Source organism: Arachis hypogaea, chromosome 14 (genome assembly GCF_003086295.3).
Source record: "Arachis hypogaea cultivar Tifrunner chromosome 14, arahy.Tifrunner.gnm2.J5K5, whole genome shotgun sequence".
Classification (NCBI taxonomy): Eukaryota; Viridiplantae; Streptophyta; class Magnoliopsida; order Fabales; family Fabaceae; genus Arachis; species Arachis hypogaea.
In genome coordinates this window covers 27,574,070-27,581,197 of record NC_092049.1, presented here as the reverse complement: position 1 = coordinate 27,581,197, position 7,128 = coordinate 27,574,070, and the positions used below count along the sequence as shown (strand labels likewise).

At 38.3% G+C, this 7,128-nt stretch overlaps 1 non-coding gene across 1 annotated transcript; it reads right to left on the bottom strand.

The window, feature by feature from the left end:
- Nucleotides 1-1,153: 1,153 nt before the first annotated feature.
- On the bottom strand, nt 1,154-1,257 carry LOC112746172 (small nucleolar RNA R71). The gene has a single exon (XR_003174068.1). It is a non-coding gene; the product is annotated as a small nucleolar RNA R71 (small nucleolar RNA).
- Nucleotides 1,258-7,128: the final 5,871 nt, after the last annotated feature.

Genomic DNA, 7,128 nt, shown 5'->3' with positions numbered 1-7,128 from the left:
TCATATCTTTTAGTTTCTTGTTAGTCAAGTAATCAACTTTAATTTTCAAAATCAAATCTTTTTAATTTCCTTTTCAAATCCTTTTCAAAATGATTTTCAATCATATCTCTCAATCATATCTTTTTCAAAATCAATTTCAAAATCTTTTCTAACTTCTTATCTTTTTCAAAAATAATTTTCAAATCTTTTTCAATCAATCTTATCTTTTTGTTTCAATCATATCTTTTTCAAAACTACCTAACTAATTTTCTCTCTAATTTTCGAAAATCACCTTCATCTTTTTCAAAATTTCTTTTTAATTAACTAATTATTTTAATTTTTAATTTTAATTTTATTTCTTTTCTAATTTTTGAATTTTATTTTAATTTCAAATTAAAAACAAAAATATTTTTATTTCAATTTGTTTAATTTTCGAAAATTCTTCTCTCTCACCTCCTACTAATATTTATTCATCTACTAACACTTCTCCTCCACCCAAAAATTCGAACCCCATCCCCCTCTCTGTGTTCAAATTTTTCCTCTTCTCCTTCTTATATTCTTCTATTCTTATACTTGCATAAGGAATCCCTATACTGTGACATAGATGATTCCATATTTTCTTTTGTGTTCTCTTTTTTTTCATATGAGCAGGAACAAGGATAAGAGCATTCTTGTTGAAGCTGATCCTGAACCTGAAAGGACTCTGAAGAGGAAGCTAAAGGAAGCTAAAGCACAACTCTCTGGAGAAAATCTAACAGAAATTTTCGAAAAAGAAGACAACATGGCCGAAAACAATAACAATGCAATGAAGATGCTTGGTGACTTTACTGCACCAAATTCCAATTTACATGGAAGAAGCATCTCAATCCCTGCCATTGGAGCAAACAATTTTAAGCTGAAACCTCAACTAGTTTCTCTGATGCAACAGAATTGCCAGTTTTATGGACTTCCATCCGAAGATCATTTTCAGTTCTTAACTGAATTCTTGCAGATCTGTGATACTGTAAAGACCAATGGGGTTGATCCCGAGGTCTATAGGCTTATGCTTTTCCCATTTGCTGTAAGAGACAGAGCTAGAATATGGTTGGACTCTCAACCTAAGGATAGCCTGAACTCTTGGGATAAGCTGGTCACGACTTTCTTAGCCAAGTACTTTCCTCCTCAAAAGCTTAGTAAGCTTAGAGTGGATGTTCAAACCTTCAAACAGAAAGAAGGTAAATCCCTCTATGAAACTTGGGAGAGATACAAGGAACTGACCAAAAAGTGTCATTCTGACATGCTTTCATAATGGACCATCCTGGATATATTCTATGATGGTCTGTCTGAGCTATCAAAGATGTCACTGGACCATTCTGCAGGTGGATCCATCCACCTAAAGAAAATGCCTGCAGAAGCTCAAGAACTCATTGACATGGTTATAAATAACCAGTTTATGTACACTTCTGAAAGGAATCCTGTGAGTAATGGGACGCCTATGAGGAAGGGAGTTCTTGAAATTGATACTCTGAATGCCATATTGGCTCAGAATAAAATATTGACTCAGCAAGTCAATATGATCTCTCAGAGTCTGAATGGATTGAAGGAATCATCTAATAGTACTAAAGAGGCATCTTCTGAAGAAGAAGCTTATGATCCTGAGAAACCTGCAATAGCAGAGGTGAATTACATGGGTGAACCCTATGGAAACACCTATAATCCCTCATGGAAAAATCATCCAAATTTCTCATGGAAGGATCAACAAAAGCCTCAACAAGGCTTTAACAATGGTGGAAGAAACAGGTTTAGTAATAACAAGCCTTTTCCATCATCCACTCAGCAAAAGACAGAGAGCTCTGAGCAGGATCCATCTAGCTTAGCAAATATAGTCTCTGATCTATCTAAGGCCACTTTAAGTTTCATGAATGAAACGAGGTCCTCCATTAGAAATTTGGAAGCACAAGTGGGCTAGCTGAGTAAAAGGGTCACTGAAACCCTCCCAGTACTCTCCCAAGCAATACAGAAGAGAATCCAAAAAGAGAGTGCAAGGCCATTGATTTAACCATCATGGCCGAACCTACAAGGGAGGGAGAGGACGTGAATACCAGTGAGGAAGACCTCCTGGGATGTCCAGTGATCAACAAGGAGTTTCCCTCTGAGGAGTCAAAGAAATCTGAGTCTCATCTAGAGACCATAGAGATTCCATTGGACCTCTTTATGCCATTCATGAGCTCTGATGAGTATTCTTCTTCTGAAGAGAATGAAGATGTTATTGAAGAGCAAGTTGCCAAGTACCTTGGTGCAATTATGAAACTAAATGCCAAATTATTTGGTAATGAGACCTGGGAAGATGAACCCTTGCTCATCAATGAACTAAGTGATCTGGATCAACTGAGATTGCCTCAGAAGAAACAGGATCCTGAAAAGTTCTTAATACCTTGTACCATAGGCACCATGACCTTTGAGAAGGCTCTATGTGACCTTTGATCAGGGATAAACCTCATGCCACTCTCTGTAATGGAGAAACTGGGAATCTTTAAGGTGCAAGCTGCCAGAATCTCATTAGAGATGACAGACAACTCCAGAAAATAGGCTTATGGACAAGTAGAGGACGTGCTAGTAAAGGTTGAAGGCCTTTACATCCCTGCTGATTTCATAATCCTAGATACTGGAAAGGATGATGGATCATCATCCTTGGAAGAAATTTCCTAGTCACATCAAGGGCTGTGATTGATGTGGATAGAGGAGAGTTAGTTCTTCAACTGAATGAGGACAACCTTGTGTTTCAAACTCAAGGATCTCCTTCTGTAACTATGGAGAGGAAGCATGAATGAGGACAACCTTGTGTTTCAAACTCAAGGATCTCCTTCTGTAACCATGGAGAGGAAGCATGAAAAGCTTCTCTCACTGCAGAGTCAACCAAGGCCCCCACAGTCAAACTCTAAGTTTGGTGTTGGGAGGCCACAACCAAACTCTAAGATTGGCGTTGAACCCCCACATTCAAACTCTAAGTTTGGTGTTGGGAGGTTCCAACCTTGCTCTGAATATCTGTGAGGCTCCATGAGAGCTCACTGTCAAGCTATTAACATTAAAGAAGCGCTTGTTGGGAGGCAACCTAATGTTATCTAATTATATTTATTTATTCTCCATTGTTATTTTATGTTTTCTTTAGGTTGATGATCATGTGAAGTCACAAAAACTACTGAAAAATAAAAAACAGAGTGAAAAATAGAATGAAAAATAGCACACCCTGGAGGAGAGCAGTCTGGCGTTTAAACGCCAGAAACAAGTATCTGTCTGGCGTTTAACGCCAGAAACAGGCACCAAGCTGGCGTTTAACGCCAGAAACAAGCATCAACCTGGCGTTAAACGCAAGAAACAAGCAACATTTGGGCGTTTAACGCCAGAAACAGGCAGCAGCCTGGCGTTAAACGCCAGGATTGCACAGCAAGGGCATTTTACACACCTAATTGGAGCAGGGATGTTAAGTGACAAACCCCAATTTGACGGTTTGTTTTGCATTGAATTTAGAGTATTTTGATAACCTTTTGTCACATTTAGCCTAGGAATTAGCATGATTTTGTTATCTCTCCCATATTTGTGCTTAAGTGTAAAAACATGCTTTCTAAACCTTATTTTGATGAATTCTAGTTCTTCTTTGATTCCATAAGATGCCTTGAGGTGTTTGCTAGTAATTCCAGGATTGAAATAGGCTAGGCATGGATCAAAGGAAGCAAGGAAGGAAGCATACAAGTGGAGAGAAGCATAAAAAGTCAAAGAAGCAAAGTCAGCCATGCACGCGCACGCGCACAAGGCGCTCGCGCGCACATTGCAGAATCGACCAGGGACGCGCACGTGTACCATGCGCGCACGCGCCGATGCTGGCACATGACCTCATTAATGCAACACGTGCCTGGCGATTTGAGAGGGTTTCTGAACCCATTTTTGGCGCCAAATTGCTAAGGGAAAGGAATAAAAGGATGAAGGATTAAGGGGAAGGCATGAGATCACAAGGAATGATCATCATCATTCCCAACCACTAATCACTTTTAGTTTAGATTAGTTTTGAGAGTTAGTTTCTAGAGAGAGAAGCTCTCACTTCTCTCTAGAATTAGGATTAGGTTTAGTTCAATAATCTTAGATCTAGATTTTAATTCATGCTTTCATCTCCTTCTACCTCTCAATTCCTTGTTGTTACATTCATTCTTCTTCTATTCTTTTGTTGTAATTTCCTTTATGTTGTTCTTAGGTTTTGTTGTAGATCTACTTTTGCTCCTTCTATTTTCTTTCAATTCAATTAGATGTAATTCATAATAATTGTGTTCCTTTTGATTGTGGTTATTAGTTCATTACCATAATTGTTGTTAGATTCTATTTTTGTTATCAATTTACTTTGCTTTTCTTTTATGCCTTCCAAGTGTTCGATGAAATGCTTGGTTGGATTTTAGTATAGATTTTGTTCCTCTTGGCCTAGGTAGAGTAATTAGTGACACTTGAGTTATCTAATTCCTTTGTTGATTGATAATTGGAGAGATTGCTAATTGGTTTGGAGTGCACTAAAGCTAGTCTTTCCTTGGGAGTTGGCTAGGACTTGTGGCTCAAGTCAATTCATCCACTTGGCCTTCCTTTATTTAGTAAGGGTTAACTAAGTGGTAGCAATGAACAATTCTCATCACAATTGAGAAGGATAACTAGGATAGGACTTCTAATTTTCATACCTTGCCAAGAGTGTTTTATAGTTGTTAGTTTATTTTCATTGCCATTTACTTTCATGTCTCTTATCCAAAACCCCAAAATAACTCATAACCAATAACGAGACACTTCATTGTAATTCCTAGGGAGAACGACCCGAGGTCCAATACTTCGGTTTATAAATTTTAGGGGTTTGTACTAGTGACAAACAACTTTTTGTATGAAAGGATTATTGCTTGGTTTAGAAACTATACTTTACAACGAGAATTCATTTGTGAAATTCTAAACCGTCAAAAATCCAATCGTCAAAATGGTGCCGTTGCCGGGGATGAGCAATGGTGTTATGTTATTGGTTATTGTACATATGTGAATAGTGTAAATAGTTTGTCTTTTGCTTGCTTACTAGATTTTGTTAGTTTTATTTTGTTTTTCCATAATGAATTCTCACTTTGGCTATGAGTTTGGCTCTAATTGTATTGTAGGGAATGTGAACTTCAAAGCTAACATGTACCAAGGATGGAACACTCCAAGATGGGAGGAGCCTCAAGGAATTGATCACTCCTATTGGCATCAACCTTCGGACACTTATAGGTATAATTCTCATCTTAATTCATGTCAATTCAATGGTTATGGTGACTCCTTTTATGACAATCAACCACCACCATATGCCTATGAATCTTATCCTCAACATGATGCTCAACCATACTCACAAGCCCCTTTCTACCAAGTACCTTTAGGTGACCCTTATCCATCATATAACCAATCACCCATACCACATCCTTGTGATCATTATGAGCAAGAACCTTTAGAACCACCACAACCTTATCAAGATTACTACCATGAACCACCTCAACCCTCACCATCTCCATACCCTTACCAAGAAGAACCACCTTCCTACCATGAACCCTCTCTCCAAAATAATAAACCTTCCTATTCACCCCAAGCCCCAATAGACGATCCCCTCACTTTGTTACTCCAAGGACAAGAAGCCATGAAGCGGGATACACTTGAGTTTGTGACCAATTTGACCAAGGTGGTGCACACTTTAGCCCACCAATGCTTGAATACTCAAGGTACTTCCGTGACCACATGTGAAAAGTCAAAAGAAGAGCAAAGCATGAAGGAGAAATTGGAAAATTCGGTGGAGAAGGAGGAGTCAAATTTTGTATTGGAGCAACTAGAGGAACCTATAATCATTGAAGAAAAGGAAGAAGTGGTTGAAGATCTCGGAGATGTTGAAAGTCCATGGGAATGTAGCATCATGAAGGACTCTTCCACGAAGCTTGATATTGATGTTGAGGAGGGTGCGCAATCTCCAAGACATATCATCGTTGGAGACTTGGAAGAGGTTTATCAAGAGATGGATTCAATCATGGATGAATTTCTCTCTACAATGGAATCCTCTCCCATTGGACATGGAGTTGAAAGTATTAAAGAGTGTGCACAACCTCCCATACCCTTGGTGAGCAATGAGAAAGAGAGCTACCAAGAGAAAAATGTTGACATGGTGTATATCGAAATTGAAGAATATGAAGAGGTTGACCAAGAAATGGATTTATTCATCAATGAATTTCTATCCAAAATTGAACCACCTCCCATTAAGCAAGAAATCAAAGTTCTTGAAGACAACACCAAGCTATGTGATAAAAGGAGAAAGGTTGAAATCAAGGAAGCCCGCAAAGAGGTGGAAATACACAAAGAAGAGCACAAGGAAGTAGACCTTGCATTGTCTAAGTGTGGGGAGGTCTCCCTTCCCAAGTTACCATCCAATACAATATTTAAGTGGGTAAAATCTCTATCTCTAGACTTTAATTTCCCACTTGAATATGGTTTGATTGAAAATAATGGACAACTTAGAGCTCTTTGTGGACTTAAGGGAAAAAGAGAATTGTGTAGTGGTTGCAAGTTAGGAATTAGGCTCATTAAGGTCAAAGTTTCAAGGCATAGGAACGATGATTGGAAGAATATCACATTGCATGGGTCTCAACAGAAGGTTTGGTATGTTAAAGAGAATTCTATATGTCAACCACCCGGAAAGACAAAGTATGAAGACCACATCGAAGATGGGTGCGAAAACAAGATATGGGATCCCGGTTCGCTATGTGAAGACCAACTATGGGGACTCATATCTTGGGTAGAACTTTGCCCAAACTTGATGAAAAGGGTTGGAAATTCTGTCAACCAATTGAGGAGCAAAGATCCTTGGAGATTCAAGGATGAGTACAAACATAAGCCACCATGACAATAAGCATCTCAAAATGTCCAACTTAAGGACTTAAACTAAAAGTGCTAGGTGGGAGACACCCCACCATGGTAAACTCTTTCCATTCTCTTTTGAATTTGCCTAATAAGTGATTCGAGTTACCATTGTAGGTAGATATTTCACATAATTTGTTTGTACAACTTAATTGTTAGCTTAGTCACATGCATGTTGTGTTTAGTAGTAGATGAATAATATCAAAAATTGCATTTTTGTGAATT